General features: G+C 41.0%; 1 long non-coding RNA gene across 1 annotated transcript; it reads right to left on the bottom strand.

Annotated features, from left to right (window-relative positions):
- Nucleotides 1-14617: 14617 nt before the first annotated feature.
- LOC114452412 (uncharacterized) lies at nucleotides 14618-16369 on the bottom strand. The gene is made up of 3 exons (XR_003672259.1): nucleotides 16105-16369; nucleotides 15879-16025; nucleotides 14618-14740 (listed from the first exon to the last, which is right to left on the bottom strand). It is a non-coding gene; the product is annotated as an uncharacterized LOC114452412 (long non-coding RNA).
- Nucleotides 16370-23630: the final 7261 nt, after the last annotated feature.

The raw sequence follows: 23630 nt of genomic DNA, 5'->3' as shown, positions 1-23630 counted from the left end.
CCCACCTCAGGCATATAATCCTTATTAATATTATCCTTTTAATTCAGACCTGGGGTTCATTCTTGCACCACCCTGTCACAGACAATTTGTGTACAATTTGACTTGTAATACATTAAATAGTTGTTTTAAATCAAATGCTTTCTTATGAGCAAACTGTCCTTTTTTTAGGATACTAATAAGTTTAGTCTTGTTATTTAATTATTATTTATTCATTTTTTTAGTTTTAGTCTTGAAATATGATTTTGACATGACCAGAGCTTCAGTTTCTAAACAAAAAACACTATTTAGCTATATATTATCAAATGAACGTTGCATTTATTTGAACAGTCCAAGAAGTGAGAGCATTATGACAAATTCATTTATAGAGCATTTCACTCTCCTTTCACATTTTTTTAAAGAAAATTACACTGTGATGGAGTGGTAACACACGTAACGGGGGGGCAACTCATGTGACGGGGTGGATTTCTTAATAATTAAATTAAACAATTAAAAACAGAGAAATGTAGGCCATTTAAAATTGAAAAATGTATTGCAAAACTTATGAATAGTGTCTGAAACTCTGATAAAAAAAAATTATGGTAATTGATAAAATAGCAAGAATAAAAATTTGATGCCATGATGGAGACATCTCTATCTGCAAATATTTTATTATTATCATTATTCTGTAGTGAGTTATTGAGAGATTCAGGTATTGGGTGAGGGAGTGACTGACTGACTAAATGTATGAGTGAAAGACTCAGTGAGTGAATGAGTGAGACAATAAAATGAACTGATGAATTGGTGTTGTTGATTGAGTGAGTTTGTGAAAAGCTAGTGAGTGAATGGATGAGTGAGAGAACAAAACAGAGTTAAGAAAAGTGATTATCTTACATTAAAAATACTAATAATATATGCCATTGATCTTTCCTATTCATGGCAGGCATTTTTCTATATTAGCCTACATGTTGTGGGCTCCAATTAACCAGTTTTCCAGTTTAGATTGCATGTAATACCACCCTGTCACAGTAAAAAATGTGACAGGGTGGTATATGACAGGGTGGTAAATTTCAACCTAAAATGGCTGCAGTTCACCATGTGGTCAGCTAGCTAACTTAGCATATATATACTTTTCAACTTGAAATATGATCTTCTTTTCACTAATACTGGAAAAAAAGTGATAAAATACTGTTTTCCCTATCAATTCCACATGACGGGGTGGTGAGGTTAAGCTTGACGGACCCCGTCTAAAATACAAAAGCAACAAATAATCAACAAAAAATGAGATGGGAACTTGCCTGCTTTTGAATTTCGCTGGTCCAAAGGCTTAAGTGATGTCACCTCTTTTTTAATGTCATTTAAAGGAACAGTACATTTTTTATAGAAAGACAGGGAATGAGTGACAGGGTGGTAAGACAAACTGAGGGACGCACAAAAATCTTAACAGTTTTTATAAAATTAATGCTTTTATTAAGAATTTATATCATTTATAGTATCAGGGACATGTATTTAAATCTGAAAATGACAAATGTTTGATTTCAATTTTTGTTGTTTTTGTTGAAATGTTGGATGCAAATTCTATGTTGGCCATTGCGGACATGGCAAAAATGCCACTATAAATTAATAAATTATTAAAAATTATATCTTATTGTTTTGAAATAGCATTAATTCATATATTGTAAGACTTTAATTAACAAATATAAACTGTAGAACATGTAGATTGATATATTTTTATAACTTTTACATTGCATCAAATGTTGAGGACGCAAATAGCACCCATTTGTAGAATGACCCAGATCACATGTGGTCTGGTGTTAAGAGGGTTCTGTCTGCAAGTGTGTTGTCCTGGGCCAGCTGTTCTCTCACTGGTTCCCTCGCATCTGTAGTGGGGATGCATGTGAAAAGCGAAGTTACATCATAGGAGACCATGGTGTTGTCTCTGTCCATTTTGATCTGTTCAATTTTGTCTGCAAAGTCCTGGGAGTTGTGTGCATGGTGTGGTGTGTTGCCTACTAAGGGAGACAGGAGTGCTGCTAGATGTTTTGCCACATTATATGTAACTGAATTAGTGCTGCTTACGATGGGTCTAAGAGGAACCCCATCTTTGTGTATCTTAGGAAGTCCATAGATACATGGAATGGATTCTCCAGGGTAAAACTGGTAGTACAGCTTTCTGTTAATTACTTTTTCTTTTTCCAATGTTTGTAGACAGTTGACCAGTTTTTTCTTATATTAATTGGATCCCTCTTAAGTGGCTCATAGGTGTCATTGAGGAGGTCCATGAGTTTGGAGTAGTAGTCCTCTGTGTTTAATACCACTGTGCATCTGCCTTTGTCTGCTGGAAGGATAGTAATGTCTTTGTCCCTTTTTAGGCTTGTTACAGATTTTTTTTGCTCAAAAGTGGGTTTGGAAGGGGGTGGTTTTGCATTGTTGAGGGCTGCCGTTACTTTCAGTCTTAGTTGGTCAGCTTCTGTGCCCGTCAGGTTATTGTTTTTGATGGCTGACTCTGTGGCAGTGATGAGATCAACCACTGGAATCTCTTCAGGTGTTACTGCAAAACTGAGGCCTTTCGCCAGCACCTCTTTTTCTGACTGAGTGAGTTCTTTGTTGAAAGGTTTGTCACTTGTCTTGGAAGCCAGTTTCACAGCTGAAGTCATCCCCTTTTCTCCATGCCAAGTTAGTGGTTTCTGTATGAGAAAGTTGCTGAGACTTAAGTCTCTGGAATTTGCGCATCTGTCTTTCTTTAACCTTCACCTCAAAGACAGTGGTCATTCCTTTGAGGATAATAATGTTACTCAAACTTTAACGATGGGCCATCAACTAGACAACTAGTGAGGCATCAGCTCTCACCTGTTCACAACTCTGTCCCTTCATCTCTTCCTAGCAGACTTCACTCCCATTCAAACTCGAACGATGGGCCGTCATCTAGTCCTGCACATGGCCCAGACACAGTTTCTGGTTGTTAACTGACCATTAACCAACTATATAACATAAAAACAACAACACTGTGGCACTGTGTGACGTTGTCATGGAGACACAAACAAAACACTCGCATCAGCTACAATTGGTATGTATTTTTATCACAACTTAATAAATTGCATCCGAGTGGCAGAGAATTCACTTCCGTTTTTTGGCCGCCAGCTGTACTATAACCAATAGATGGCAGAAAAGTGCTTTCAACACAATTGAGGGTACGTGTAGAATATGCATCATTGTGTGTGACACATCAAAGCCATGTGTATATGACATCATACAGATATGACATCACATGCCGTGTATGATGTCATAGCCAAGTTTATAACTGCCACTTCGAACAGCAGATGTGCCATATATATAAAATGTATCTAAATCAAACCCAAACACAAAACATAGCACACTGCACTGCAAATGCACTGAAAAGAAAAAGAAACATCGAGCAGGAAAAATCTACCAGGACCATCATCTGTGACATGGATACCAAGAGGAACATCAATGACGCGGCCAAAGCAGCCTATTTGAAGGAACGCCAGACACTGGTTGATTATGTGTCAAGCAAACTGGCTTCCACACAAGCAGAGCAGGGTGTCCCACAAAAAGTAGACTCTACCAGGACCATTATCTATGACATGGACACCAAGAGGAACATCAATGACGCGGCCAAAGCAGCCTGTTTGAAGGAACGCCAGACACTGGTTGATTTTGTGTCAAACAAACTGGCTTCCACACAAGCAGAGCAGGGTGTCCCCCAAAAAGTAGACTCTACCAGGACCATTATCTATGACATGGACACCAAGAGGAACATCAATGACGCGGCCAAAGCAGCCTATTTGAAGGAACGCCAGACACTGGTTGATTATGTGTCAAACAAACTGGCTTCCACACAAGCAGAGCAGGGTGTCCCCCAAAAGGTAGAATCTACCAGGACCATTATCTGTGACATGGACACCAAGAGGAACATCAATGATGCAGCCAAAGCAGCCTGTTTGAAGGAACGCCAGAAACTGATTGATTATGTGTCAAACAAACTGGCTTCCACACAAGCAGAGCAGGGTGTCCCCCAAAAAGTAGACTCTACCAGGACCATTATCTGTGACATGGACACCAAGAGGAACATCAATGATGCAGCCAAAGCAGCCTGTTTGAAGGAACGCCAGAAACTGATTGATTATGTGTCAAACAAACTGGCTTCCACACAAGCAGAGCAGGGTGTCTCCCACTAGGAAGAATCTTACTCGGCCATTGTCTCTGAGATAGACACCAACAGTAAGATCCTTGACGAGACTGCAGCTGCTGGTACACAAGTACACCAGACTCTTACTGAGCACGTGTCAAACAAACTGGCTACCCTACTAGCAGAACAGGGTTTAAGGTGGACTCCATCACCACTCTGAATGCGTGGTGAATGAGTGTAATAGGCAGTGCTACTTTAAGGTGGACTCCATCACCACTCTGAATGCGTGGTGAATGAGTGTAATAGGTAGTGCTAGTTTAAGGTGGACTCCATCACCACTCTAAATGCGTGGTGAATGAGTGTAACAGGTAGTACTACTTAAAGTGGACTCCATCACCACTCGGAATGAGTAGTGATGAAGTAAAAATAAATACATTTATAAATAAATAAATATACATTTAAAACATTCTTTATTTCTTTTATTTTTAACTTCAAGTATGATTAGAGACACTAGAGACAAATTTAATACTAGCAGGTATAGCTACAGTAAACATAACAAACAAAAAAGGTTTACAAAAAGTTATGTAGCTCCATGGACGAATGGCTGCTGCTCTCTCAATACAAGTATGTGACAAAATTGATTTGATCTGTTTAATGATATGTAAAAGTTGTAGTAATAGTCCATAATAATAGTCCAGTAATAGTCCAGATGAGATTTTGGTACCACTCAAGGTGGCAAAGGTTGCTTGTACTTTTTGAAAAGATACAAGTCTGTAGTCAACATTTTGGTATGATAACCCTTCTGAAGTCACAGCTAAATTATTGTTATCAGCTGTTAAAGTTACCTTCCCTCGTTAAATAAATTCATTCCTATTAAGTTTGGTACATTTTAAAGGGGACACTGGGCTTTCATTCAAGCTCAAGTTCACCCCTACATCAAACAGAAAGGACACTCCTTTGAGGACAATGTTCACATCCTAGACAGAGAGGAAAGGTGGTTTGAAAGAGGAGACAAGGAAGCCATCTATGTTAAGCTGGAAAACCCTTCCCTTAACAGAGATGGTGGCCTCAGACATCATCTTTCTACCACATGCAATGCAGCTTCCATCCATTCCCAGGAAGTTTCACTCCAAATCACATACTAACAGCAAGAACAAAGGGTTGTCAACCTCTCCCCCTCCAGCAGTCTCATAGTCGTTAGCCAGTCGTTAGACACACCTGTCACAGTCAGCCAGACCAACACAGGTAAGTATGGAAACATTTAGTGCTATTGTTTGTAAGTTTTACCCAGACCCACCCACTGAGGTCTGCAACCACATATAAACCATGTTTCCCCACCAAACAGAACTGATGAAGCTGCTTGGATGAGCAGCGAAACGTTTTCAAGAAAACTAAAAGTCCAGATGCCTTGCTTCAATCTTCTCTACATATTATAACCTGGATGACTGAGAATCTTCATCAACAACTGTCAACTATCACAATTTAAACCTGTGCTTGTGCCCCTGCCTTTCGAGGTTGGCTTGTTGCTAGGGCTTATTTTCTAGGTTTGGCCTAGCCCAGCACAGAATAAACTACTCCTGGGCTGAATTCAGTTATATTGTACATACATATATTGAACTACATTTAAAATGCTTAAAATATAACATTTATATTGTTAAGTTGGTAAATGAGTCTATTGTAACAGGATAAGTTCACCCTGCTTTAGTGCAGAGGTGGTGTTGCAAGAATCTTGCCAGTGCAATTACTGTACTTCATACAGATTAAACAATACAACAACCTACTGAATCTGGTCTGCTTACTGTTTGGTCTGCTTTGTGAGAATAACTGTCCACCTGATATAGGGCTGAAAATCACCCCATCAGAATGAGATAATATGGGTAAATTTCACATTTCCTGAATCCTTAGAGTCATGCCTGTATTGCAGAGTATTGCATCTCTCATGCTTCCTGATGCCACAGGATTAAAAGAGGATGGCAGGAAAATGTGTGTAATAAAAGGTTTGAGGACCTCCAGTGTCCACTGTACTTGTCAAAAGTATTCACAATTGGATTCAGAGCTTGTCAGCAAAATAAGGAGAAAGTGCGAACCATGCACCTCCAAGAGAAACACGGCATCCACTTGCTCCAGCAGTGAAGACCACCCCAGAATGGTATACATAGACCGCTACACTGTGGTTTGCACCTTGTGCGTCCTGGCCGGGCGGCCTGCTCGTGCCTAGAGGTAACACTGCTACAGAGCAAGCTCTGGCAGGTTTTGTAAAATAAGTTGCATTTATCATTTTTCCTTATGGTCAAACTACACCATTTGGGAGCTGAAGTGCTTTTAACATGAGTCTGGATAGTTATTTTATCAAGAGCATGCCTAGGTCTAGAAGAAATCCGTCGAGAAAGGTCATGATCAACGACGTGAGCGAAGAAGAGCTGAGTGCTAACGCTACACCGGAAGATAGCGAAGAGTGGCTAAATGCTAATGCTGCACCTGATAAGAGTGAAGATGGGCTCGGTATTAATGTTGAACCTCAAGGGAGTGAAGATAGGCCACAGGCTACTGCTATATCCGAAGTTTCTGCAGCAGCTTATAGCGCTATGGAACCCTGCATTGTGCAAGCATTGGGAAAAGTGACCGAGAGCCTCACAAAAGTTTTTGATGTTAAGATAGCCGCAGTCTAATGCTTTTATTAAGAATTTATATCATTTATAGTATCAGGGACATGTATTTAAATCTGAAAATGACAAATGTTTGATTTAAATTTTTGTTGTTTTTGTTGAAATGTTGGATGCAAATTCTATGTTGGCCATTGCGGACATGGCAAAAATGCCACTATAAATTAAAAAATTATTAAAAATTATATCTTATTGTTTTGAAATAGCATTAATTCATATATTGTAAGACTTTAATTAACAAATATAAACTGTAGAACATGTAGATTGATATATTTTTATAACTTTTACATTGCATCAAATGTTGAGGACGCAAATAGCACCCATTTGTAGAATGACCCAGATCACATATGTGGTCTGGTGTTAAGAGGGTTCTGTCTGCAAGTGTGTTGTCCTGGGCCAGCTGTTCTCTCACTGGTTCCCTCGCATCTGTAGTGGGGATGCATGTGAAAAGCGAAGTTACATCATAGGAGACCATGGTGTTGTCTCTGTCCATTTTGATCTGTTCAATTTTGTCTGCAAAGTCCTGGGAGTTGTGTACATGGTGTGGTGTGTTGCCTACCAAGGGAGACAGGAGTGCTGCTAGATGTTTTGCCACATTATATGTAACTGAATTAGTGCTGCTTACGATGGGTCTAAGAGGAACCCCATCTTTGTGTATCTTAGGAAGTCCATAGATACATGGAATGGATTCTCCAGGGTAAAACTGGTAGTACAGCTTTCTGTTAATTACTTTTTCTTTTTCCAATGTTTGTAGACAGTTGACCAGTTTTTTCTTATATTAATTGGATCCCTCTTAAGTGGCTCATAGGTGTCATTGAGGAGGTCCATGAGTTTGGAGTAGTAGTCCTCTGTGTTTAATACCACTGTGCATCTGCCTTTGTCTGCTGGAAGGATAGTAATGTCTTTGTCCCTTTTTAGGCTTGTTACAGATTTTTTTTGCTCAAAAGTGGGTTTGGAAGGGGGTGGTTTTGCATTGTTGAGGGCTGCCGTTACTTTCAGTCTTAGTTGGTCAGCTTCTGTGCCCGTCAGGTTATTGTTTTTGATGGCTGACTCTGTGGCAGTGATGAGATCAACCACTGGAATCTCTTCAGGTGTTACTGCAAAACTGAGGCCTTTCGCCAGCACCTCTTTTTCTGACTGAGTGAGTTCTTTGTTGAAAGGTTTGTCACTTGTCTTGGAAGCCAGTTTCACAGCTGAAGTCATCCCCTTTTCTCCATGCCAAGTTAGTGGTTTCTGTATGAGAAAGTTGCTGAGACTTAAGTCTCTGGAATTTGCGCATCTGTCTTTCTTTAACCTTCACCTCAAAGACAGTGGTCATTCCTTTGAGGATAATAATGTTACTCAAACTTTAACGATGGGCCATCAACTAGACAACTAGTGAGGCATCAGCTCTCACCTGTTCACAACTCTGTCCCTTCATCTCTTCCTAGCAGACTTCACTCCCATTCAAACTCGAACGATGGGCCGTCATCTAGTCCTGCACATGGCCCAGACACAGTTTCTGGTTGTTAACTGACCATTAACCAACTATATAACATAAAAACAACAACACTGTGGCACTGTGTGACGTTGTCATGGAGACACAAACAAAACACTCGCATCAGCTACAATTTGTATGTATTTTTATCACAACTTAATAAATTGCATCCGAGTGGCAGAGAATTCACTTCCGTTTTTTGGCCGCCAGCTGTACTATAACCAATAGATGGCAGAAAAGTGCTTTCAACACAATTGAGGGTACGTGTAGAATATGCATCATTGTGTGTGACACATCAAAGCCATGTGTATATGACATCATACAGATATGACATCACATGCCGTGTATGATGTCATAGCCAAGTTTATAACTGCCACTTCGAACAGCAGATGTGCCATATATATAAAATGTATCTAAATCAAACCCAAACACAAAACATAGCACACTGCACTGCAAATGCACTGAAAAGAAAAAGAAACATCGAGCAGGAAAAATCTACCAGGACCATCATCTGTGACATGGATACCAAGAGGAACATCAATGACGCGGCCAAAGCAGCCTATTTGAAGGAACGCCAGACACTGGTTGATTATGTGTCAAGCAAACTGGCTTCCACACAAGCAGAGCAGGGTGTCCCACAAAAAGTAGACTCTACCAGGACCATTATCTATGACATGGACACCAAGAGGAACATCAATGACGCGGCCAAAGCAGCCTGTTTGAAGGAACGCCAGACACTGGTTGATTATGTGTCAAACAAACTGGCTTCCACACAAGCAGAGCAGGGTGTCCCCCAAAAAGTAGACTCTACCAGGACCATTATCTATGACATGGACACCAAGAGAAACATCAATGACGCGGCCAAAGCAGCCTGTTTGAAGGAACGCCAGACACTGGTTGATTATGTGTCAAACAAACTGGCTTCCACACAAGCAGAGCAGGGTGTCCCCCAAAAGGTAGAATCTACCAGGACCATTATCTGTGACATGGACACCAAGAGAAACATCAATGACGCAGCCAAAGCAGCCTATTTGAAGGAACGCCAGACACTGGTTGATTATGTGTCAAACAAACTGGCTTCCACACAAGCAGAGCAGGGTGTCCCCCAAAAAGTAGACTCTACCAGGACCATTATCTGTGACATGGACACCAAGAGGAACATCAATGATGCCGCCAAAGCAGCCTGTTTGAAGGAACGCCAGACACTGGTTGATTATGTGTCAAACAAACTGGCTTCCACACAAGCAGAGCAGGGTGTCCCCCAAAAAGTAGACTCTACCAGGACCATTATCTATGACATGGACACCAAGAGAAACATCAATGACGCGGCCAAAGCAGCCTATTTGAAGGAACGCCAGACACTGGTTGATTATGTGTCAAACAAACTGGCTTCCACACAAGCAGAGCAGGGTGTCCCCCAAAAAGTAGACTCTACCAGGACCATTATCTATGACATGGACACCAAGAGGAACATCAATGACGCGGCCAAAGCAGCCTGTTTGAAGGAACGCCAGACACTGGTTGATTATGTGTCAAACAAACTGGCTTCCACACAAGCAGAGCAGGGTGTCCCCCAAAAAGTAGACTCTACCAGGACCATTATCTATGACATGGACACCAAGAGGAACATCAATGACGCGGCCAAAGCAGCCTGTTTAAAGGAATGAAAAACTACCTCTAGGAGAGTAAAGTAAATGTAAATGTTACTGACTGACACAAAGCTCTTAAGACATAATCTGACTGAAAACCTGTGAAATGGACTAAAGACCAGGGTCCATGCCAGGAGACCATCACATTTAAAGGAGCATGAGAGTTTCACCAAAGAAGAATGAGCTAGGATCTCTCAGGACAAGTGACTTAAACTGTAAATGTTGCCTTTCATCCAGGTGACAGTTCACTACGCCCAGGAAAACGGTGCTGTGATCCCAAAGAGAGTGCACACTGTGGTGATCTCTGTGCAGCATGATGAGTATGTGAGTCTGGAGGAGCAGAAAAGGATACTTAAGGAGAAGGTCATCAAGGCTGTGGTGCCTTCGAGGTACCTGGATGAGAACACCGTCTACCACCTGCAGCCCAGTGGGCGGTTTGTGATTGGTGGACCGCAGGTAAAGGACCAGAATTGAGCTAAGCTAGTGTATGATCTGATGGTTTGTCTGATCTTTATTATGTTCTGACAGGGTGACGCAGGAGTAACAGGTAGGAAGATCATCGTTGACACGTATGGAGGCTGGGGGGCCCACGGTGGAGGAGCTTTCTCTGGAAAAGACTACACCAAGGTGGACCGTTCAGCTGCCTACGCTGCCCGCTGGGTGGCAAAGTCTCTGGTGAAGGCCAAACTGTGCAGGAGGGTGCTGGTGCAGGTGACCTAACGGTCTAGTTTGTTTTCGTAACGTATTCTTTGGTGTTTTAACGTATAATTGAGCCTGAACTTCGTCTTTAGGAACATCTTGTGTGTGTTTTTATAGGTGGCATACGCGATTGGAGTGTCCCACCCTCTGTCCATCTCTCTGTTCACTTATGGCTCCTCTCACTTGACTGAAAAGGAGCTGCTGCAGATCATCAACAAAAACTTTGATCTTAGACCCGGAGTCATTGTCAGGTCAGGATTACTATTATTAACCCTTTAAACCCTGGCCATATTAAAAGAAAAAATCACCTAAAAAGACATTCCCGAAGAAAATGAGGAAATGCACCACAATAATAATGTGCATATGCATGTTCTTGGTGTCTAGGGACATCTAGGGACCTCAGAGAATGCATTTCCAGTGTTTAAAATATTGTGTCTATTAGTATGCCTGAGTAAATTAGAAAAAACTACAGGAGAAATGTAACAATTTTATCCTCGCCTGAGTTTTTTTCCTATTTGACAGAGGAAAACATTATGCTAACAATGATTCTATGTACACAGATGCCATTGATCACATTCAGCTATTCCTTGGCTACAAATATACCAAATTTGATAGAATTTGAACAAAGAGCAAAGCCTTCACAAAGGTTTTAGTAAGGATATCACCAGGCGGACACTCAGTTTGGCACAATTTGGCACCACATTGCCAAATAGGTTACTATAGCTATCTTACTCATTTCCAGTGGAAACTGGCTGGAAAATACAATTTATATCCATTTCACTAGTCTATTGCCATCTACTGGAGCTTTTGGGTATGAATTTACCTTGCACTTCATCAACTTCTACCATTATGCACAGTGTCAAATCAATAGAAAAAAACATCAAAATGTATGATTTTGTCTCCAAATAGAGTAGTTTTTATTATAATAACTAATAACTAATGTACATTAATGAAAGTCCAACCAAATATTAGGTAAAGAAAATAAAAATAACAACAAGGAGAGGTGATGCCTCAGTGTTGAGCCCAGATGGGCCTGGAACCTCACTTTCCTCTTCTCTTCCCTCTTGGCTGTGAAAATAATAACAATTATTATTATCTGTAATTGCATACATATTGAAATACACATATTATGTAAATAATATGTAAAGACAGTATTGAATAGGATTGAATCATCCTTCTTCACCTCTGTTCAGCTGTTCCCTTAGGGGTTGCCACAGTCAATCATCACCACTATCCTCTGCATCCTCCTCTCTCACCCCAATTACCACCCTGCTGTATACTATATTGTGTACACGTATATCTATATATAATAAATCATTTTATCGATCAACACGGATATTAGCAACAAACAGTTTACACTTCAAAATAAATGTACAAAACTTACTCAAACTGGGTCTATCTTTTCCAACGTTCAACGTTGCTAGCAACGGGGTCGAACGAATCCGGAAATTCCTGCCGTTGAAATTCTGCTCCATGCCCCTCTCGTCACGGTATCATGAAGAGATACGCTAGCTAACAACCTAAAAAAACCCTCTGACACTTACTGAAACTCACTGAAATTCACCGAAAGTCACTGAAGCACACTAAAGCAACTACAACCTCCACAAACACATACGCGTAGTTAGCTAGCGTTAGTGTTGTTGCGTCTAGTCTTTACACAGGGATTTTACGTCAGCTGGGTATTGTAGTCCATTAGATTTTTTTGTACCATTCGATTCAGTAGCTTGTCCTCTTTCATTGGACTCATTGGACTACAAACATGGCCGCAACCGTGGCAGAATTTGATCAGAATTTGAAGTAATAGTGCCTGAACGTTTTCGGCCCTTCGGCGGGCCCATCGGGTAAATGTTTAAATATATAAAGGTTACACTGTCCTGAAACTTCAATGCCTCATTGTGCTGCAGAGACCTAGACCTTAAGAGACCAATCTACCAGAAGACAGCCTGCTACGGACACTTTGGCAGGAAGGAGTTTCCCTGGGAGGTCCCAAAGAACCTCAATTTCTAGTATGCATGTGCATTTGTGTGTGTGTGAGATGAGTGGTTTATACATAGCAGTCCTCATGTCCCTGTAATCCAGTAAGAGAAAGGCAGCTGCCAGTGAGAAGGGGATGTCACAGACGGAGGAGTCGGATCAGGGTGTGACCAAGGCGGGTTTGGGTTTGAAATACCTGAAACATGAGTGAGCTACCAGATACAGTCACCTGCAGGCAATAAGTTTCATACTTGAAGCAGTTTTTGTTATGAAAACCTACATATTTGTTTGGATCCTGATTGATTTTGCTGAACGAGCTTAAGTTTTAAACCTACATTTCCTATAGTTTTGTTTTTTCAAATCAAATCAGCCATTTTTTTTTATCAAAGTCCATGTTCAAGACAAAAGCAACTGCAGACCTGCGATCTTCCTTGAATGCGGAATCAAGACAAAAAACATCCCAAAGAAACTTGATGTGTTACTTTGTATCATTTATGCTACACATTTTTATAGCTGGCTGCAGACCATCTGAAGGTTTTAGCTGGATAACCTAAAGCCTGTCAAGGTATTAAAGGCATTTTTCATTTACATTGTTCTTATGTCTTTGTGTTTACTTTTTCCAGCCACTTTCATTATAAAGTGTTATAATTACACTAATTGTGTAATTTGACTCAAAGGCAAAATAAATCTGTTTGGGCACAAAAGTGTAGCCACATTTTAAATGTGTAGTGTAAACATGACCTGCAGTGTCAATCTACTGCTATACCAAGCAGGAGAAGTACATGGCACAGAGTGATGCTGTAAAACCAGAGTAGCCTAAAGAGCTTTAAAGGCTGCTTCTCCCTCATAATCATCCCAGCCACATGCAAAATTGATCATCATTTAAGTCTCCACCTCCAAGACGGAAGTGTTATAAATTGCAGTTCACCCTGCAGCCTCTAGGGGCTGGCTCCATCTATCCATTATCTGAACCTGCTTTGTCCTGCAGTGCAGGGTCACGGAGGGGCTGGAGCCTATCCCACCTAACTATGGGTGAGAGGCAGGGTACACCCTGGACAGGTCACCAGTGCATCACAGGGCAAAATAGAGACCAACAATATTTCACACTCACACTGACAGGCAATTTAGAGTGACCAGTTAACCTCACAAGCACGTCTTGGAAGCCGGAGCAACCGGAGAAAAGCCATGCAGGCCTGGGGAGAACGTGCACACTCCACACAGAAAGTCCAGTTAGAATCGAACCAGGAACCTTCTTGCTGTGAGGCAACAGTCCTATTTCTTTCAGATTCATACTTTTGGCACTGATCTGGTGTAGGGGTCATGTGCAGCCAAACCAAAAGCTTGACCCTGAAAAGATACGACCTGAACAAATGACTGTTTTGAATGACTTTATTTCATAGAAAAGCAGTTCTGTAAAGGATTAAATACAGGTGAATTATTCTCTTCTGTTAAATTTGGTCCCATTAAAGCTGCAACAAGTTATTTTCATAGCAACATATGCAACAGAACTGAGCTTATGTGGGAAATATGACACAAAGCTTGTTTCTGTGGATATTATATCTAGAATTACAGGATAACAAAACATGTTTGACATGCAACGACGATCAAACTAATAAAAGATACAGTATAAAATAAAACTGCGGTATAAAGATACAATATACTGTAATATAGTGTCAGTAATCTGTGTAATATGTAAAACCTTGTTCTTAGTTTTTGACTTTTTCTGGCACTGTGGCTGAACAAATTTTACCATGCCACAGCATTGACATAAGAATAAATATTTAATCCCAGTCTGAGTTTCAGCTATGTCTGTGCGAAATCAGACAACATATACAACACAAAGCTAGATCTAAGAGATGCACAAACATGCATGAATTAAGGGCACTGCAGAACCACAGTTAAAGATTGATGCACAAATTATCTTACACAAAACATACTAAAATATGAAATTACTTTAATGACAACTTGACAGGGAACAAAAGTAAGTGGATGAGATTAACATCTTCTGATCAAGTAATAATACGAATGTGGTCGGTTGAGCGAGGTGAAGATGCACAAATGGCAGTCCCATCAGGATAAACTCTGCATGAATCACTGTGATGCTGTGTTGTTGTGTTTCTGTATGACGTGCAGGAACATGAGACACAGCTGTCTGTAAAATATAATATGGAAACAGGTGCCATGGTTTCAGCCAGGCCTTTTATTTTGTAGTTCATTTTCTGTTTGTATTAGTTTTAGTTTTACTAGTCACTTCCTGTTTTATTTTGAAACTTGATCTTCCCCTTGTGTTTCAGTTCTGTTTACTTCCCCTTCCTCATGTGTGCTCCCTTCCCCCTCCTGTGATTACCTGCTCCACCCTAATGTGCTTCACCTGTGTCCAATTGTCTTCCCGCCCTCCTGTGTATAAAGCCTGTGTGTTTCCTTCCCCTTGTTGCCAGTTCGTCTTGTGAGTAATCCTAGCGACACAGCTGTCCAAGTAGCCTTTTCGCGCTTGTGATTTTCCCCAGTGAGTTTTGGATTTTCCTGTGTATCACCTGTTTTGGATCTGACTACTGTTTTTTGCCTTTGCCCTCTGTGTTACCTCTGCCTCGTGGACTGAACTCATGTGTACCGATCACTGCTTTGGACTTTGACCACTGGTTTTTGCCTTTGCCCTTTTGGATAGCTCTGCCTCGCGGACTGAACTTCTGTGTACCGAACCTAGCCTGTAATAAACAATGAGATTTGCCTTCCGACTAGTCTGCATTTGTGTCCTCCGTCTCACAATCTCCTGACAACAGGTTTGGGTTAGATCAGCAGGCGAGTATGGTAGACTGCTTCCCCTATGACGGGTAAGATCCCTCCCTGACACTCGGGACAACTTAAGACAGGCACAGCCACAATCACTTGGCCTGTTCATTATCATGGAGGCCTCAAGAAGCAGCAGCTCCTTCAAAAGCTAAACCCAGTCCATCCTGGAGAAATGTCCAGACTGCTGCATCGCAAACACAAGGTCAGTTCTGGTCAACGCTTTGCCCCATTTGATCCAGACAGACCGGCTCTGTGCTGGATCACGCTGTTCGTGGCTGCTGGGCTGACAGCAGCTGCCTGGACAGCGTTGTTGCAGTATGGTAGGACCTCCTGTTGCTTGTGATTGCTACACAGCCACTTTACTGTGACCGTCTGTCACTATTCTACTTTGCAGGTTAACACTCCTGATGGACTCACTTCACAGTGAATATTTATGAATTCATAAAAATGATAAATAACTATTCCAGCAGTACATGAGCTGAGCTGATGCTGGGACTCACCCTGAGCTTGTCCAGCTCTTCGACCTTCTCCATCTCTTTGTCTGACAAGATGCTGTAATAGAGGACGACATGGGGCTGGTCCCACTCATCTTCCTGTCTCACTAGAGTGACCACATACCTCGTGCTGGTGGTCTGCCTGTGAAGACTCTGGTGGGGAGAGAAAGCAGAGAGTAAGATGATGCTGATTATGTCTTAAGGTTTTTAAATGTGTTCTCCTCTTCCTCACCATCCTCATGTACCCATCCCAACACAGCTGCTCATAACTCTTCCTCTCTGTCAGGTAGTCATCAAGTCAGCTGGTGCTTCAGAGAGCATCCACAGTGCTGGATGTCTCTTGCTTGGTCAGCTGCTTCCTGTTCTGCCTTCTGTAGGTCAGCTTGGGACATGTTTCATCACCTGGTGTAGGTTTGTAATCTTCATCACCATCATCACTGTCACTGAAATGGCTGCCATCACTTTCAACTGGTGGGACCTGGGTACAAAATGCACTTGGTTGCTTTCCATAAGTTGATTCATCCATTTCTACCGCAAAAAAGGGCAAACACTGAACAACGTAAGTGTCTAACAGGAATGTGTTGATTGGTAATGAACTAAATCAGCTAAATCTCAAATTTAAAATCATATAAAGATAATTACACTCACTTTAAGCATTTAAAGATAAGTACAGGTATATACTTATATACTTCAAAACATGTGACATATATGCACAGCAGCCTGGATTTCGATCATATTGCAGCTAAAAACGGTATTACACATTAGCCATTAGCTAATAAGCCTAATGTAGCAAAAGCGCTACAATCCGAAATCGGCGAATAACTTCAATTCGACAACTTAGCTAGCTTAGTCCAATATATTAAAACCCTTTTACACCACCCTCAATAGTTGACAAACGCCTGTCAAAGGCATACCCAAATTAAACTACAAGCTGTTTGTGAGCCCTTAGGAGTATGTGCAAAAGCTTGGTCTCATTGTGAAGGTAACACTCTGAAATTTTTATTTTAGCTGTGTGATTTACTGCAATTGCAAATGGTTAACAGTGAGAGAAGTCTAAACACAGAGAAATAAAAAGATTTTGTAGCTCGCCTAAATTTTTTTTGTAAAAAAAGGCTGCTTGACAACTGGAGCATGGTGATGTTGATTAGATGACAATATAGTGACACAGGCTGAAGTCTTACCTATTCCCAGTTAAAAGTAGATAGTAATTGGACAAGAAATGACCATTTGGGACAGGTTTTTCTGTAGGTATTCCCAGGCGCTCTCCAAAAAGTGCCATTTGGAGTCTCCAAATGGACACTTTGGCACCAAAGTGCATAACTCTGGAATGCTTCAACATACAGACATCAATGAGAGCTCTAATGAAAGGTGCCACTTAGAGGAACCTCATTCCATATTCAGATTCACTATTAGTATGATTGAAATAATGTTAGTGAAGCAAAAACACATTGAATGCTCATTATTCTACTGAAACTGAAATTGTGCATCAAAAGAAAAGACTCAGAACAAGAGATATGGTCAAAAACAACACCTTTATCTAAACAAATACCCAAACTACTTACAGCAAACTGTTTACATGTTTACAATTCCACAGGTTTCACAGCCACATGTTGTTCTCAGCATGCCACTGTTACAGTCACGGGCTGCTACAAAGCACAGCTAGAAAGCTTGATGGGTGTCTTACTGTCACCAGAGATGTAGACTGGCTTGTGATGTTGTACACTGGGAGTAGGTGGCTGCTCTGGCTCTGGTGCTTGGCTCCCACTCTGTATCTGAATCAGTTTGCCTAAAATGCAAAAAATAAGGTTTTCATTCACAGAACAACTGTATCTGCATTCATTGTTCACCTCACAAATCAATAGTAAAAGTGCACATCACACAGGTAAACAAAATAGAACAGTGTTTGCCTAAAATGCAAAAAATATATATAAAACAAAATAACTATAGATGTATGTATGGTTGTATGTATATATCAGATATTCATTCACAGAACAACTGTAGCTGTATTCATTGTTCACCTCACAAATCAGTCCTCCACAACTACTTTTGGAGGAATAGTAAAAGCACACACCTCCCCCACACAGGTAAACAGAACAAAGGACCCACACAGGTAAATGAAATAGAACACAGTGTTTGCCTAAAAATGCACAAAATATATATAAAACAAAATAACTATAGATGTATGTATGGTTGTATGTATATATCAGATATTCATTCACAGAACAACTGTAGCTGTATTCATTGTTCACCTCACAAATCAGTCCTCCACAACTACTTTTGGAGGAATAGTAAAAGCGCACACCTCCCCCACACAGGTAAACAAAACAAAGGACACAACACTGTATTCACTAATTCTTTGAAACGTCTACATTCTATTTATAAAACTGCAACATGTATAAAAGTTACACTTACTTGTCATGGACAATATCTTCTCCTTCAATGAACATGTCCTCCTCCACCGAGTCAACAGACGACACATAACTTTGCGCATCCGACACATCCTCGTCAGAAAAGTCGCTTTCCCGTCTCGTACACTCTTCAATAACTTCTTCAACAGTGTAATTCTTCTTTTCCATGCGTTTCGCCATCTCTCTGGTCACTGGAAATACCACTGGAATGGAGATATACGCTCACTCTCACTATTACGCATTTACGCATGGACAGCCGGCATCCATTGTTCATGTTTACGCTTAGGCCTGTAGCCCACCCTCCTTCCACAACCCCTTCATGTGGGACATCCCTGTGACGGAAATCTTATTGGCTATACGTCCATTGCATCAGATTCAGCGTCAAATATAATGGGCTGAAAATACAAGCGTAAGAGTGGGGGGAGGTGCTTCGCTCGATATAGTCGCTCATTGGATTCTTTTGGCTAGGGACAGGCCCTCGATCCTTTTGTATGGTCAAACGAGCTGTCAATCAATAGAGTAGGGAAGTGGCTTTCCAACGAGGTGTAGGTTGTCAACAAAGAGCACAAAATGGCTGCGCCCAGACGGAGATATTGCAGTGAAAACATGAACCGTCCCGTCCTCGGGCCGCGTGTATACAAAAGGTTAAAGTGGACTCCATCAACACTCGGAATGAGTAGTGATGAAGTAAAAATAAATACATTTATAAATAAATAAATATACATTTAAAACATTCTTTATTTCTTTTATTTTTAACTTCAAGTATGATTAGAGACACTAGAGACAAATTTAATACTAGCAGGTATAGCTACAGTAAACATAAGAAACAAAAAAGGTTTACAAAAAGTTATGTAGCTCCATGGACGAATGGCTGCTGCTCTCTCAATACAAGTATGTGACAAAATTGATTTGATCTGTTTAATGATATGTAAAAGTTGTAGTAATAGTCCATAATAATAGTCCAGTAATAGTCCAGATGAGATTTTGGTACCACTCAAGGTGGCAAAGGTTGCTTGTACTTTTTGAAAAGATACAAGTCTGTAGTCAACATTTTGGTATGATAACCCTTCTGAAGTCACAGCTAAATTATTGTTATCAGCTGTTAAAGTTACCTTCCCTCGTTAAATAAATTCATTCCTATTAAGTTTGGTACATTTTAAAGGGGACACTGGGCTTTCATTCAAGCTCAAGTTCACCCCTACATCAAACAGAAAGGACACTCCTTTGAGGACAATGTTCACATCCTAGACAGAGAGGAAAGGTGGTTTGAAAGAGGAGACAAGGAAGCCATCTATGTTAAGCTGGAAAACCCTTCCCTTAACAGAGATGGTGGCCTCAGACATCATCTTTCTACCACATGCAATGCAGCTTCCATCCATTCCCAGGAAGTTTCACTCCAAATCACATACTAACAGCAAGAACAAAGGGTTGTCAACCTCTCCCCCTCCAGCAGTCTCATAGTCGTTAGCCAGTCGTTAGACACACCTGTCACAGTCAGCCAGACCAACACAGGTAAGTATGGAAACATTTAGTGCTATTGTTTGTAAGTTTTACCCAGACCCACCCACTGAGGTCTGCAACCACATATAAACCATGTTTCCCCACCAAACAGAACTGATGAAGCTGCTTGGATGAGCAGCGAAACGTTTTCAAGAAAACTAAAAGTCCAGATGCCTTGCTTCAATCTTCTCTACATATTATAACCTGGATGACTGAGAATCTTCATCAACAACTGTCAACTATCACAATTTAAACCTGTGCTTGTGCCCCTGCCTTTCGAGGTTGGCTTGTTGCTAGGGCTTATTTTCTAGGTTTGGCCTAGCCCAGCACAGAATAAACTACTCCTGGGCTGAATTCAGTTATATTGTACATACATATATTGAACTACATTTAAAATGCTTAAAATATAACATTTATATTGTTAAGTTGGTAAATGAGTCTATTGTAACAGGATAAGTTCACCCTGCTTTAGTGCAGAGGTGGTGTTGCCAGAATCTTGCCAGTGCAATTACTGTACTTCATACAGATTAAACAATACAACAACCTACTGAATCTGGTCTGCTTACTGTTTGGTCTGCTTTGTGAGAATAACTGTCCACCTGATATAGGGCTGAAAATCACCCCATCAGAATGAGATAATATGGGTAAATTTCACATTTCCTGAATCCTTAGAGTCATGCCTGTATTGCAGAGTATTGCATCTCTCATGCTTCCTGATGCCACAGGATTAAAAGAGGATGGCAGGAAAATGTGTGTAATAAAAGGTTTGAGGAGCTCCAGTGTCCACTGTACTTGTCAAAAGTATTCACAATTGGATTCAGAGCTTGTCAGCAAAATAAGGAGAAAGTGCGAACCATGCACCTCCAAGAGAAACACGGCATCCACTTGCTCCAGCAGTGAAGACCACCCCAGAATGGTATACATAGACCGCTACACTGTGGTTTGCACCTTGTGCGTCCTGGCCGGGCGGCCTGCTCGTGCCTAGAGGTAACACTGCTACAGAGCAAGCTCTGGCAGGTTTTGTAAAATAAGTTGCATTTATCATTTTTCCTTATGGTCAAACTACACCATTTGGGAGCTGAAGTGCTTTTAACATGAGTCTGGATAGTTATTTTATCAAGAGCATGCCTAGGTCTAGAAGAAATCCGTCGAGAAAGGTCATGATCAACGACGTGAGCGAAGAAGAGCTGAGTGCTAACGCTACACCGGAAGATAGCGAAGAGTGGCTAAATGCTAATGCTGCACCTGATAAGAGTGAAGATGGGCTCGGTATTAATGTTGAACCTCAAGGGAGTGAAGATAGGCCACAGGCTACTGCTATATCCGAAGTTTCTGCAGCAGCTTATAGCGCTATGGAACCCTGCATTGTGCAAGCATTGGGAAAAGTGACCGAGAGCCTCACAAAAGTTTTTGATGTTAAGATAGCCGCAGTCTAATGCTTTTATTAAGAATTTATATCATTTATAGTATCAGGGACATGTATTTAAATCTGAAAATGACAAATGTTTGATTTAAATTTTTGTTGTTTTTGTTGAAATGTTGGATGCAAATTCTATGTTGGCCATTGCGGACATGGCAAAAATGCCACTATAAATTAAAAAATTATTAAAAATTATATCTTATTGTTTTGAAATAGCATTAATTCATATATTGTAAGACTTTAATTAACAAATATAAACTGTAGAACATGTAGATTGATATATTTTTATAACTTTTACATTGCATCAAATGTTGAGGACGCAAATAGCACCCATTTGTAGAATGACCCAGATCACATATGTGGTCTGGTGTTAAGAGGGTTCTGTCTGCAAGTGTGTTGTCCTGGGCCAGCTGTTCTCTCACTGGTTCCCTCGCATCTGTAGTGGGGATGCATGTGAAAAGCGAAGTTACATCATAGGAGACCATGGTGTTGTCTCTGTCCATTTTGATCTGTTCAATTTTGTCTGCAAAGTCCTGGGAGTTGTGTACATGGTGTGGTGTGTTGCCTACCAAGGGAGACAGGAGTGCTGCTAGATGTTTTGCCACATTATATGTAACTGAATTAGTGCTGCTTACGATGGGTCTAAGAGGAACCCCATCTTTGTGTATCTTAGGAAGTCCATAGATACATGGAATGGATTCTCCAGGGTAAAACTGGTAGTACAGCTTTCTGTTAATTACTTTTTCTTTTTCCAATGTTTGTAGACAGTTGACCAGTTTTTTCTTATATTAATTGGATCCCTCTTAAGTGGCTCATAGGTGTCATTGAGGAGGTCCATGAGTTTGGAGTAGTAGTCCTCTGTGTTTAATACCACTGTGCATCTGCCTTTGTCTGCTGGAAGGATAGTAATGTCTTTGTCCCTTTTTAGGCTTGTTACAGATTTTTTTTGCTCAAAAGTGGGTTTGGAAGGGGGTGGTTTTGCATTGTTGAGGGCTGCCGTTACTTTCAGTCTTAGTTGGTCAGCTTCTGTGCCCGTCAGGTTATTGTTTTTGATGGCTGACTCTGTGGCAGTGATGAGATCAACCACTGGAATCTCTTCAGGTGTTACTGCAAAACTGAGGCCTTTCGCCAGCACCTCTTTTTCTGACTGAGTGAGTTCTTTGTTGAAAGGTTTGTCACTTGTCTTGGAAGCCAGTTTCACAGCTGAAGTCATCCCCTTTTCTCCATGCCAAGTTAGTGGTTTCTGTATGAGAAAGTTGCTGAGACTTAAGTCTCTGGAATTTGCGCATCTGTCTTTCTTTAACCTTCACCTCAAAGACAGTGGTCATTCCTTTGAGGATAATAATGTTACTCAAACTTTAACGATGGGCCATCAACTAGACAACTAGTGAGGCATCAGCTCTCACCTGTTCACAACTCTGTCCCTTCATCTCTTCCTAGCAGACTTCACTCCCATTCAAACTCGAACGATGGGCCGTCATCTAGTCCTGCACATGGCCCAGACACAGTTTCTGGTTGTTAACTGACCATTAACCAACTATATAACATAAAAACAACAACACTGTGGCACTGTGTGACGTTGTCATGGAGACACAAACAAAACACTCGCATCAGCTACAATTGGTATGTATTTTTATCACAACTTAATAAATTGCATCCGAGTGGCAGAGAATTCACTTCCGTTTTTTGGCCGCCAGCTGTACTATAACCAATAGATGGCAGAAAAGTGCTTTCAACACAATTGAGGGTACGTGTAGAATATGCATCATTGTGTGTGACACATCAAAGCCATGTGTATATGACATCATACAGATATGACATCACATGCCGTGTATGATGTCATAGCCAAGTTTATAACTGCCACTTCGAACAGCAGATGTGCCATATATATAAAATGTATCTAAATCAAACCCAAACACAAAACATAGCACACTGCACTGCAAATGCACTGAAAAGAAAAAGAAACATCGAGCAGGAAAAATCTACCAGGACCATCATCTGTGACATGGATACCAAGAGGAACATCAATGACGCGGCCAAAGCAGCCTATTTGAAGGAACGCCAGACACTGGTTGATTATGTGTCAAGCAAACTGGCTTCCACACAAGCAGAGCAGGGTGTCCCACAAAAAGTAGACTCTACCAGGACCATTATCTATGACATGGACACCAAGAGGAACATCAATGACGCGGCCAAAGCAGCCTGTTTGAAGGAACGCCAGACACTGGTTGATTTTGTGTCAAACAAACTGGCTTCCACACAAGCAGAGCAGGGTGTCCCCCAAAAAGTAGACTCTACCAGGACCATTATCTATGACATGGACACCAAGAGGAACATCAATGACGCGGCCAAAGCAGCCTATTTGAAGGAACGCCAGACACTGGTTGATTATGTGTCAAACAAACTGGCTTCCACACAAGCAGAGCAGGG

The sequence above is a fragment of the Parambassis ranga genome, chromosome 19 (assembly GCF_900634625.1).
Source record: "Parambassis ranga chromosome 19, fParRan2.1, whole genome shotgun sequence".
In the NCBI taxonomy this organism is placed as follows: domain Eukaryota; kingdom Metazoa; phylum Chordata; class Actinopteri; family Ambassidae; genus Parambassis; species Parambassis ranga.
The sequence above is the reverse complement of the archived record's forward strand: the minus strand, read 5'-3'. Positions and strand labels throughout refer to the sequence as shown.